This window comes from Ambystoma mexicanum, chromosome 5q (genome assembly GCF_040938575.1).
Source record: "Ambystoma mexicanum isolate Mex_15411 chromosome 5q, UKY_AmexF1_1, whole genome shotgun sequence".
Classification (NCBI taxonomy): Eukaryota; Metazoa; Chordata; class Amphibia; order Caudata; family Ambystomatidae; genus Ambystoma; species Ambystoma mexicanum.
Genome location: NC_090933.1, coordinates 610,301,214 through 610,315,034, shown reverse-complemented (window position 1 = coordinate 610,315,034; position 13,821 = coordinate 610,301,214).

Here is a 13,821-nt window from a genome sequence, read left to right as displayed (position 1 = left end):
TATTCCAGTAATGAAAACACATCCACAAACGTATCCTTCCAAATCTTTGCGCTCACCTCTTGTGTAACATGCCAAGTAAGCATACCTGATTGACTCGAGACGTCGCACGATTAGCCCTTGCATCCACTGCTGGACCTGATGAGTTCGTACCTGTGGGGTTCCACACTTCCTGCACCCACTAGCCCTGTCCTCCCCGTCATGGATGGCCCTGGGTTAGATTGTCCAGACCACATGCTCATTGCTCTAGGACCCGTAGGCACACCAGTATTGACCAGCCCAGGTGCCCCCCCTTCTGCCTGTCCACCTTGCAGATGAGTCACACCTATGGATACCCTTCCCTGCTGTGCTGCCATCTCCCAATGCCCCAGCCCTGCAGTAGAGGCCCCAATGTTGAGTGCAGGAGGGTATGCCAGCCCCCACTCCCCCGGCTTCCCACTGGATGTGGCACACCTGTGGAGTGAACAACCTGATAGGGGGTGGCCGGTAACCCCATGTTCTGCTGTGCCACTGCTCCCGGTACCGCCCCCTTGTTGTGCCTACACCTGTGGCACATTGATGTGCTATGCGGTTTGGCCCGGGGCGGAGAGGCAGTGGACCAGATGCAGGCTGCCCACCCAGAACTTGATGCCCCATGGCTGTACCCTGCACCCCCACATAAACCTACTGTCCTTGAGTGACTCTGAAGGCCCTGGAACATGTGACCTGTTGTTATGCCCTGCATCACCCTGTGGACCAACTGTTTACCTGGGTCTGTGCTGGCACACCGTTGCCGATGTGACTCCCCAGTTACCCTTGCACTGCTGTGTGCACTACTGTCAGTGGGTGGGAGGCCCCCAGTCTCAACCCCTCTACAGGCTGTGATTTGATCCCCTTATTGCCATGCCCGTCGCACAACCGACAGAGATTGCTTCAGAAATAGTCACATGGAGTGCTACCCCCATGTTCGTGCTCAAAGATTCCAATGGTGTCACTGGCAGGGGCGTTTTTTCATCTAGGGTGACCGGAAACCTGCCCCACCCCACGTCCTGCTCCTGGGGTGCTCATTCATCAGTCAAATTCCCACCTGCTTCCAGCTGGGTCAACACTGTATTGCATCCTCTGTCCTGCATCATTGTGACCTCAGCTGCCATTTTAGCTGGATCCATCACCCTCTTGAGCGTGCACTGAATCAACGTGTGAACAGAATTTTCCTGCTAAATTGACCATTCCCATGAAATCAAAATGTGCTTGCTATATTGCCAAGATGGCCATTAATTAGCTTGTACAACCCGTTGCTACGAAAGGGCCCCAACAACACACTTGCCACACATACCGCATGCACATGACCAACAATGCCCTCCCAAGAGACCACACTGTTGCCCACACCGCTACACCAGTAGCAGACTCCCAGGCCAAGACTTCTTCCCCGGGATCCCCTGGACACACCAGGAAGTATTCTCTTACCGCCCTTCTCATCTGTATGCGTCCCCAATCGTAGGTCCGGACATGGAAAAACCAGCACCATCCCCCTAGCCAGGGAGGAAAGATCAGGAGGCTGGTACCTGGGCGGCAAGTTAGCAACAATGATAGCAGGATCCAGGCGGCAAGCCGGTGAGCACAGGAGGCGAGAAGGCAGGAATCCACAGAAATGAGTGTGATCAGAGTCGTAACACTGCTCTTTTAGCAGTGCAGAGGCGGGTCATGGAGCAAAGTCCAGCAGCAGTAACTCCAAGGGGGACTTGTATACATCAAGCATACCTTTGGTACAATCAATAAGTTGCGTCCTGCATTGTTTACATCACTGAAGTCATATGCGTCAGCACACAATGACGTCATTACGATAGGCACGCATGAATAAATAGCGGCCATCTTGAGAAATCGCGATCACGCAATTTCCGGAAAATGCTGCTTGTTCACCATTTCACTCGATTTTAGAGTAAGTATAGTGAATCCTTGGAGAATTTCCTTCCACTTTTTTCCACTTCAGTTATACTATGAAGCATGGATACTTTTACAGAGGATAATTTGACATTGAATGTTTTAGAATTCAGGTATCTCCACATTGGGAGTTACGGGACAGAACAAGAACATAAGATTAAAGGAGACAGGGTAAGCGCCTTCATTCACCTACAAACACGACACCCTGGATTAAGGGATTAGACCTATGACATTTTATACATCGATTCTTTGTACATTATAGATTAGAGGTACCTGTGATGTGAGCAGACTACTGCAGACAACTGCAGACAATCTTTGAAAAAGATCCACATATAATCTTGACCCACTTAAAGGGTATACAAGACATAAATAATAAAAATAATAATAATTAGGCTTTTATATAGCGCTACAAACCCTCAGGTATCTGAGCGCTGCTTATTATTACCCACGGTGTGTGGTGCTCATTTATCGACCTCGGAAGGATGAAAGGCTGAGTTTGGCCCCGCCGGGATTCGAACCTGCGTTAACAGGCTCTGCACGGGTGTCAAAGCGGGCGCTCTACTCGCTGTGCCACTTGACCGGCTTACATACATACATACAAGGAGTTTATTGAAGTGGCCATAGTACCAGCTCAAAAACAGAGGAGTCAAGCAGGAATGGATGTTTCATTTCTCTATACAGAGCGACAAGTACGCTGATCTATTTGATAGCACTTCATTAATTAGGATTTCTCCAATTTACTAGGAGACTGAATAACATCAGAACTTATGAAATAAGATGCTTACTCAATTAAAGACACAAGTAACATTTGGATTTGTTGTGTCAGAGATGTATGTATTGAACAGAGTTGTATAGCATGAGCAGATGTTTGATATATTCTTTTTAAATTATTTGTAGAAATGTAATAAGAAGAATCCCCAGATGAAGAAAGAACCTCTCAAAATGCATTGGGACACAATTATTGACACATGACAAATTTATTTTGCTTGATTAAGTTAGATATATTTTTTTTAAACTTTGTTTTAATTTTTAAAAAAACACAAGTTAATAACAAACTCATACAGTAGGATAATAAAGCATTACAATGTAATCAGAACCATGAAATAGTAATCAGCATGGAACTAAACAAATAAAAACTGCATGAACAATAAGAAGAATATCCACAAGATTTTAGAATGTCAAATAGAACTTTGCTAAATATTGTCAAGCGTACCAATAATACACAAACCAACACAAGACACAAGGAAACACTAACCCACCGCCTCCCAACCCACCCCATCTTAAAGTAATTAAATATAAGCAAACCTAACTCTGGTCAAATATTAAACATACAACTCATTAAAAACACTCTATTGCTCATTATAATCTTCGTCTCTATGCAATTTACCAAATTTGATCTTCTCAAAATGGGAAATGAGCTGCCCATGTACTAGCCACTCTTCAACACATGTTTTTTTCCTTATTTTCCAGACACGAAAAATGTGCTAGTGACCACTAGAAGAACTTTAGTAACCCAACACAACATCACATAATCCAAATGCCGAACACAACTTGGGGACTTCAAAAGTACAGCCAAAGATGTTCTTCGAAAAGCAATATTCCACACCAAGTCAACCCTATCTAGGACATCATTCCAAAAACCATTCACCTTTGTACAATTCCACAACATGTGTAACATGGTGCCCTTTTCCTTCAAACAACCCCAACATTTATTTATCACTATCATTCAGTCCGAACCTATTCATTCTATCTGGAGTCCAAAAAAGACACCTTAAAATCCTCTTTTGGATGTAGCGTAAATTCAGGTTCACTTTCACTTTAATCGGGAATCTCCATATGCTCTCCCATTCTTTCAAAGAGAAATTCACTCCTAACTCATTAGACCATGAAAGTCTCAAGTTATCCCAAGAATTAACTGAATGATTCTCAACCGGGAAAAGTTTTAAAAAACTGGACACCTTATGAGGAGCAGCCACAATAAAATCACACCTCTCAGGTCTCTGAATCATAGGAGTGGTCATCATATTTCATCTTTCGACTAACAACGCTTTCAACAAATTATACCCCCGTTTTTGTAAGCCAAACTTCCTTTGTATGAATTCAAAAGTTTGCATCTCCCCATCACCATCACACAATATATCTTCTACCAGTAATATGCCTCTGTTGATGCAACTCCTCCAACACAACATCTTATAATCAATTTGTAAACCTGGATTCTGCCAGATAGAAGCCTCCCTGTACATAAACAATCCCTCTCCACCACTCAATATCAATGAAGTGACAGCATCTTTAGTAGCTATCAACGCTTGCAAATTCTCAACTTGCCTGGGTACCCTACCGAAAGAGTACAGACCTTTAATGAGGAACGGTCTCATTATGTACTCTTCAATCCGAGCCCAAAGTGGAATCCCCAACTCATTCATAGAAAAATAAGCAACCGATTTTTTGGACAAAAAACATTTACAGTAATTGTCAAGCACGGGATAACCGAACCCACCATCATGAACACTTCAAATCATTACATACCTTAGTATCTTAGGTTTTTTTTCCCAATACCCCACAAAAACTCTTGAAAAACTTTATCCACACGGCCCAGGACCTTTTTGGTGAATCTTAATGGAAGTGACTGGATGATGTATAGAACCTTAGGTAAGAGAACCATCTTGATGGTGCTAACCTTAGCCCAAACAGATAATGAGAGCTTCCCCCACTTACGGATATCTCGCCAAAGAGTTTCTATGACTCTATCCACATTAAATCCAGCCATTCCTCTTAAGTCTCTATTGAGATATACCCCTAGATATTTCACATGACATTTTCCCATTTACAGTTTCAGTCAATCAACTGGTTACGCACAGGGGTATTCTGAACCGGAAATACCACTGTTTTCTCCCAGTTTATTTTGTAACCTGAGAGGCTGCCGACCTCCTCAACCATATCTCTCAAAATAGTACCCCCCTCCTCAGGGATGCCAGGGACAATCGTGACATCGTCTGCATAGGCTAGCGCTTTAACTTCAATCCCCCCCACTGTAAACCCTGAAAGACACAGAGCATGCCGAATATAAATTAAAATGGGTCCAGAGCTAGATTGAAAAGGTAAGGTGACAAAGGACACCGCTGACGTGTGCCCTTAAAAAGCTTAAAAGAAGCTGACAGATCTCCATTCCCCCAAACCCTGGCACTGATATCTGACTGCAAAGTTCCAACAGCATTAATAAATAAAGGGCCAAAGCCCATCCTCAACAGAGTGAAATATAAGAAGGTCTGTGCTTGACAGATTCAGAATATCAAGAAGATTTCTAATGTTATCGTAACCATAGCAGTGTTTCATAAATCCCACTCGAGTCTCATCTATCAAATTACCCATAAACATATCCAATCGGGTCATCAAAATTCTAGTAAATATCTTAACATCTACGTTAAGAAGAGATATAGGGCGATAATTGCAACATTTAGTTGTATCCTTCCCCGTTTTGGGAATCACAGTTACAACTGCTTCCTTCATTGACGGACACAAAGAACCCTCCTTAAGAAACCGGTTATAAAGAGTACATAATTCTGGTGCTACCTGTTCATCAAAGGATTGATAAAATGCAGTCGGTAAACCGTCTGAATCTGGTGACTTTCCAGTCTTCATGCTTTGAATAGCCTGCAAAACCTCTTTAACTAATATTGGAGCATCCAAAAACTCTCTAGCATCACTGGACAAACAGGGGACATCAATCTTATAAAAAAAATTCTGCCAGTTCGCTTTCCAATGGAATACGATCTTCAAAGTTGCATAGAGGGAGCGAAAGCGCTCACTTATCTCTTCCCCTCTGACCAATATCCTACCTGAACCATTATCTATTTTTTAATAAAATATCTCTTGCAAAGTCCCCTCAACCTACTTGCCAGCAGCCTATCACTACAATCTCCTATCTCCCAAAAACGCTGCCTAGTATAGAAGGTCCCACGCTCAGCTTGAGCATCAATCTCACACTTCAAAAATTCCTTTATCTTTTCCATCTTTATACGATCTTCTGCAGCTCTAGTGCGACCAAACGTAGACTGCAAATCGCCCAATTCCCGTTCAAGATCTCTCAACCTTGTTTCCCCCTTTCTTTTCACTCTAGCAGTCTAGTTAATTAATTTGCCTCTAATTGTAGCTTTGAAGGAGTCCCATACAAAAAAACTATCAGTGGAGCCATTAGTTTCAGCGAAATAATTCACAATAGAGTTATTTAGTGAACGTAAAGCATTTTTCTCCTTCAAGATAAAAGGCTTCAATCTCCACCTACAAGAGTCTTATTTGTGCAAATCAAAGAGCAATTTAACTTTAACCAACGAATGATCTGAAAGATATCGTTCAGAGATTTGAGCTTCACTTACAACCTCAACCAATTTGTCAGATATTAGTATGTAGTCAATCCTTGGAAGAGAGTCATGCGTAGAGGAAAAAAAAAGAGAAACCACTTTCACCCTGATATACAATCCTCCAAGCATCCACCAGATCAAAAACTTCTAAAAATTCTCTAAATTCTCTACTAGATATTTGACCTGTAAAAGGGCACACCGAAGATCTGTCCATCTTAAAATCTAGAAGACAGTTAAAGTCTCCTCCTAAGACAATCAATTCTCCTTTCATACCACACAAAAACTTCCTCAAGCTATCAACAAAACTTCCCACCAGCTGTACACGGGCCATAAATGGAACCAAAGTTGATAAGTCTATCTTCATAGTGCAAGTCAACTAGAATTATATGTCCCACAGCGTCCATAGAAACGTTTTCTACACTAATTCCCAAACCCCTCCGAATCAAAATCCCGACTTCCCTTGAATTGGAGGTGAAGGAGTTCAGCCACATTTTTGTGTATCTTAAGTTAGAAAAAGGTTTTCCAGCACCTTCCACAAAGTGCGTCTCTTGGAAAAAGATCACATACATTTTTTCCCTCCAAAGTTTCGACAGCACTTTCCTCCATTTAATCGGGCAATTCAAGCCTTTCCCATTCCAAGTTACTACCATTAGCAGCCCCATAGATTTAATTCAAGTAGACATCTAGGATTCGAGTTTGGTATAATATCACTGCAAATAAATACCCACGTAACAGTAAACACAAAATTACCAAAGAAAAAACAACAAAAAAATCCAGAGTGTAAAATACCATATGTTCCCCAACTCAGACAGACATTGAGACTGTACACAAAAACATACATGTGTCTCGATTGAAAGATGCCCGACTATAGTCAGGCTCCACAAGATTTCTAGTATTTACATGGTTAAACCAGTTCTCCACTGACACCCAGATCCCATGCCTGCTTTTTAACAAATTCAATCAATTCTTCCTACAAAACCTCAGCCATTCAGTGAGGTGAACAAAAGAACGGAAACAAAATGGTATTATAAAATACAAACATATAGATACATAACAATTACAGTAAGAATTGACTTTTATCCTAGATACATTTCTATTATTTATGCCCTATGAAAAGCAATCCAAAATCTATGTAATGTGAACTCAGCATTAAATACATTGTATCAGCTGTTGGCTGGTCATTTCATCATGTGATATAAACTCACACAGATAACCCCATTTAACTTTGCGAATAGAATAACCAATGGACAGAGTTCTAAAGTCCTTCGAATGTAACAGCCCATCCAGCTTTATTCCTCACAGATACAAGTTATCCAGCCAAAATAACTCATCAACACCTGTTACCCAACTTGAGAAATGTTAAAAATCAGCAGTCAGAAGCTAATATAATTAGAGTACAACAAAATTCTCCAAACTTATAACAAAATATTTAAGTAAAATGGACCAACAAAGAAAAGCATCTGAGCTAAATATATTACATTCATATTAAAATAAAAGCACTTCTCCTCCACCAAAAACCACATTGAAATCTGCTATGGCACAAGCATGTCTATCTATATACTTGCATATAATAAAGCAGAGTGAAACACGCATATTACGACAATCTCAGGCCAGCACAGGTCACCTACAGGTAAAGCCCCACCCGAGCTCCATCCATAATAATCATTTACACATCTTAGCTTACAGCTCATTCTGAGTTCTATTACTCACTCCACCAATTATCCTGCATGTTACATATTACAGCATGGATGACATAAAAAAGTAGCTGTGTACTAGTAATACAAATATCAAAATATCGAATTTGTACTCTTAAAAGTACATTTTAGATGTGACCAGCGCAAATGAACCCAGAAATTCATCTTTTTCTACAAACACAGCGGTAAAGCCCCACCATGGCAGCAATATCCACAGATACTTACTACCACATCCATGATGCTATGAAAACAAGGGTGTCACTGTCCAGGAACCCTATCACAACCAACAACCCAATAGATCAACAAGTAGGAATGAAATATAAACAGTGGCACATTAGCATTTTGTAGCTCATATTTCAGCCTGATCCAAATAAGATTATAATGTCTGATAGAGCACTTCACCTTATAATAGACGTACACTGCATCAGTCAAACTAATGAACGTTTCTCTGCATGTAAATAAAACCAGTAATAATTTTATAAAAATAATGCACCTATTAAGAGTGATAAGTCTCATTATTTTTCACCACAGTTGCATCATACTGGCATTATGACCCAGCTTCTCCCTCTCACAGTGACACTACTGCTTTCATCTGAATATCACCTAGAGCCCAGTGGCATAACCACATTACTCCACATATAAATAAACCGAGATGTTTGCCTCTCACTCGTAGCTTTAACTGAGTCTATTGTCATAATATCCAGCAGGTGATTATAACTCCAGCAGCGAACGCTTATTACTTATTGTTTCACTCCGCATGACTTATTTAACTCAATAGTGATAGGAAACACCTACTAACAATTGTACACACAGCCATTACGTCATAATGAACCACAGATTAAATGAGGGCGCTTAGTATGAGGAGGAGGGGAGCCCGGGTCAAATCCAGAATACGTGCTGACAGTGTCCCCATGTTAAACTTCCTCATCGCTCCCAGTTTTATCAGATCCACAGAAAGCAATCAGAGCTGCCTTTTTCAGCCATTCCCGTCACTTTCCGATCAGTTCATGCACTTTCTGTAATAATAATTTAGCATTTACATAGCGCTACGAACCCTCAGGAATCTGAGCGCTGCTTATTATTACCCACGGTGTGTGGTGCTCATTTAATCGACCTCAGAAAGATGAAAGGCTGAGTTTGGCCCTGACGGATTCGAACCTGCGTCAGCATGCTCTGCACAGATGTGAAAGCGAGCGCTCTACTCGCTGTGCTATCGGACCGGCTTTCCGTAGCTTTCCGTATTAAACTTTCATGTTAAAAAAGTGCAGACAGCTGAACAATCCGCGTTTGTCTACACACCATACAAGTCATCCGTCTGCAGCTGGCCGATTGGCAGTTAGTTACCTTCCATAAACGGGCACAAGTACCTCTGATTCACTGACAGCCTGCATTCCTATCAAGTCTCGGAGCTTTGAAGCATTCACACTCCGATCACCAAAAGCGATCCATTTAACGGAAGGGTGGCGGGCACCGGTGTAATCGCTAGTGACGTGACAACGCCACTCGTGGTCACGCATGCGGCCATGTAGGTGCTTAACTCCAACAATCCAGCCCGCATTATGCAAAACAACCGAAAGAAACCGTTAAAACTAACGGTTAGTCAAAAATATAATAAAATACATTTTAACTAACCAAAATGAAGTCCAAATGAAAGAAAAGCAAACCAAGGAAGTCATTTTTCTCATTTTTTCTTTTGCTGGACAGACTTTTGAGACCCTGTTGCTGCCTCCATAGGTTCAGTGTCCAGGTCAGTCAAAAAGGCCTCAGCCTGTTTATGTTCAAGAAAAGAATGAGCTTGGCCATCAACAATAACTCGTAAAATTGCAGGATACATTATATGATAACTCATATAATATTTTAGGTGTTTGTTTCTTGTTTTTTCTTTTGCAGCATTAAAATATTTCCTTTTCTTCATGATGTCCTTACTCAAATCAGCAATCACCATTATTTTGTTTCCACCCCATGCAAGGTCACCAAGCTCACAGGCTTTTTTGATAATTAACTCTCTGGTGGGGTACCTTAAGAACTTAATGATTAAATACCTGTGTCGCTGCCCTAGGGCTGGTTTTTGGCCAAGTGACCTATGCACCCTCTCAATTTCAAGGGGCATTTTAGGGTCTAATTTTAGTATAGAGATTAAAGCCTTCTCTAGGAAGGCAATGGGGCTCCCATGCTCAGCATTTTCAGGAAACCCGTAAATCCTCCCATTTTTCCTCCTAGAGAAGTTTTCCAGCTCTGAAAGCTTGAGGGTCAGCCTCTCATTTACCATCTCCAAATGTCTCACTTTATCTGCAAGCTGTGAAGTCTGTTCATCAGTAGTGGTAGATGTTCCTCCACAGAAACCACCTTAGTAGTAAGGTCCAAATACCTTTCTTCAGCATTGGTCAGCTTCTCCTTAATATCTGCTACATCAGCTGTCACCTTTGTGAGCAGATCCAAAAGTTTGTCCTCTCTTCCTTCATCGCCACCTTTCTGTCTTTTGGCAGGCTGAGCAGTCCCACTTGAGTTTGAATTCTCAGCCATTATGTAGGAAGATAAGAGTTTTAGAAAGCAGGCAGAGGAGCTCAGCTCCTAAGCATCCATCTCTGAAGCAGGTAGTTCTAGAATCATGTTAGATATTTTTATTAAAATCATTTTTACATTACCTTTGCTTTAGGGTTGTATGGAAAATGTCATTTTATGCTGTAAGATATTTATCTACTTACAAATGTAGACCACATTCACTTGAGTATGGATAGACTATCATTTTTTATAGGATTATATCTATCTACATACTGTTTGGCGACTAGCCCAAGATAGTCTGCAGGGGACGGGAGTTCCCCATTTAGGGAAATCACTCTTTCTTTCTTTCACACTAGAAAGTATTCCCTGACTGCCCCTCTCACTGGTATGCGTCCCCAGTCCGGGGTCCAGACATGGAAAAAACCAGCACCATCCCCTACTCAGGGAGGTAAGATCAGGAGGCAGGAGACAGCAACGATGATAGCAGGATCCAGGCGGCAAGCCGGTGAACAGAAAGTAAGAATGCAGGAATCCACAGGCAGCAGCGGGACCCAAGCCGTAAAACAGCTCCTCCAGCAGCGCAGAGGCAGAGCATGGAGCAAAGACCAACAGCGAGAACTCCAAGGATGGGAAAGCAGATGCTCACCTCTCCTTGCCCCGCTCCTTTAATGGAATTTTTCATGATGCATATCCCGCTCTCGCCACCCCCAAGCCTGTGAAGAAGACCACCATCCTGGCCCTTCTTCCCCACCTGGTGTTCCAGGTCCTTTCTGGTGTGACGCCCTGCATCACTAGGACTGTAGACAGAGTTGGGAGGAGGGTGCGTGGTGAGAAAAATCCTTGATGCCACTCCCTGGGCCAAGCAAGTCTCTCTTATGAGAAACCGCCCGGCCCCTCCTCCAGTGGCCTCTCTATTTTGAGAGGCAAGCATCCAATGGGACTCTATCCTTCCTGATATGCCACGGTGTGCAGAGAAAACTCCTACCCGCCTTGGGTGTACCAGTGAGGATGTGGGCTGGGAATTGGGGACTCTTCTCCCTTTCCAGTGAGCCCAGCAGACCTGATGGGCTTGGCCCAACACGCAGCAGAGTGGCAGGACCCAGCCCCTGGAAGTCAGGGAAGAGTGACTGGGCTTTGGTTGCAGATGGCAGCTTAAGCCCCAGACCATGGATGGTGGCCTTAAGGCAGGCACAACCATGTTGTTTTGGAGTATCGTCCCAGGTCATCTAGTCCTTTGGCTGGGCCCAACTAGCCATATATGCACAGCAATAGGACCAGATAGCCTGAGTCACAACTGGCATAGCTGTCTCCTACATTTGTTTTCAGCTGGGTTTCGTGATAGTAGGTGCGTGGTGTCTCCCTGGGGGACAGATGTGTGTCATGTGAGCTGGACGGAATCCTCCACGCTCAGGCTGGGTCCCCACAGCAAGCAAGCAAGAGGGAGAGGCTAAGCAAGCCCATCAGCTAAAGGCCCATGTGTCCCACGGAAGTGCTACTGGGGCTGGACCAGGCAGTCCGGGGCCCTGGCTTCTCCAGAGAGCATGCTCGGTGTCCCGACCACAGCCCCAGGTGTCCAGGGGTGCAGACATATCCATGGTGTACAAGCCTCCAATGCAGTATGCCAGCAACATATCATAACAGTGGTCCTCACAGGGGTCCCAGCCCGCTCTGGAGGGCAAAGCTCACAGGCATGGAGGGCAGGGGCCCCGACAGTCAGGGGTGCAACCTCACCCTTGGGTGCTGCTGGGTAGACCATGACTGTCAAGCTTACTTGTTCCATTCAGGACACCTCAAGGCAGTACAGTTTTTTTGTTTCATGCAATGCATATCTTTGCGAGCTGACAAGGTGATTTAGCAAGCCCTTATGAAGATGTCAGTCAGGTCACTCCTTTGTTACAGTTGGTGCATTGCATTTAGGGGAGCACATGGTATGGTGACTTGGTGGGTGGGGATGCAATTACTGTGTTCTGTCATTTAAAGTGTGTTGGCCTGAAGTGACCAGGTCCAGCAGCAATGGTGTGGAGGCAGGCATGATGAAGATCGGAGCCATGTGAGTCCTTTGTTGCAGTTAGTGTATTTTTTTTTTAAAATGTTTTGTGTTTCATTGTATTACAATTTTTACAAAATCATTCTCTTGGCTAGAGATTTGAAGAAGAATGTGGTATATTTCTGTTTTGTTTTGTGCCGTTAAAATTCTCTTCCATCTGTGTTTTCTTCTTTAAAATCAACAGTTTTCTGTTTGTTCCCAACTAATTTGTCTTCCAGCGCTAGGCTTTCAAGAAACTTGGCTGTTGCCACGGTCAGGGTGGTGGATTCTCCACTCATTAACCTGTTCCACCACTCTTCTTCACTTGTGGTAAGATGTTTTAGTCTATGTGGTCGCAGGTAAGTTGTTCTGAATTTGTCTGTACCCGGACAGTGAAGGAGTAGATGTCGCACTGTTTCGGTCTCCGAGGTATTACAGTATCTACAGTTTTTATCTTGTGCCTGCTTTCTGAGGAATAACATTTCTTTCGTCTTCAAGACGTTCAAGCGTGCTCTTAGGAAAGTTGTGCGTAGACGTTCATCTGGAATCTTTTTTAGATAATTTCTTGTCTCGTCAATCCTTTGTGTATTGATTGTATGGTGGGTCAGGGATGTATGCTTCTCTGCTTTTTCTAGGGTCTCAATCCAATCATACATTTTTAGTTTTTTCTTTATTTTCCCTGGGATGCGTTCTATGTCCCATTCTGAGCATCTGATTTTTTCTGATTGTTCTAGTAGATTGTTATACCACGTTGACATCATTAAGTTTTTTTTACTCATCATTTCCTTATAGATGGTCTCCAAAATTATGGGACGCAGACTTCTTAGGATTTTTCCCAGAAATAGTAGACTGTTTCTCACTACCACTGATTTTAGTGATTGAAGGCTCAGTTCCCGTCGGATGACTTCTGTAGGGATAGAGTTCGGTAATCGTAGCACTTTGCGCCAAAAAACGCCTTCCAATTTTGTCCACAATGTCATTGGAAGATGTGGCATTGCTTCTGCCCCGCAGTTAGTGTATGGTACTCAGGGGAGCACATCATATGGTGACATGCATTCATTGTGTTTTGTAATTTTTGTGTCTGTGACAACGATACTGTTATTTTAACTTGCTATGGCTGTGTAAGGAAACCACCTACACTACCTGCACTTGATGTAATGGGTATGGGGTAGACACAGTTTGCCTCTCCCAGATGCACATTCTCAGGGTGTTATTTCCAAGCTCGACTGGCTCCATTTTATCATTGAAGGCCATAAGAAATGTGGCTACACTGTGTGCACTACACAGGGGTGGTAGTTCAGGGGAAGTATCTTTGTACGACCTG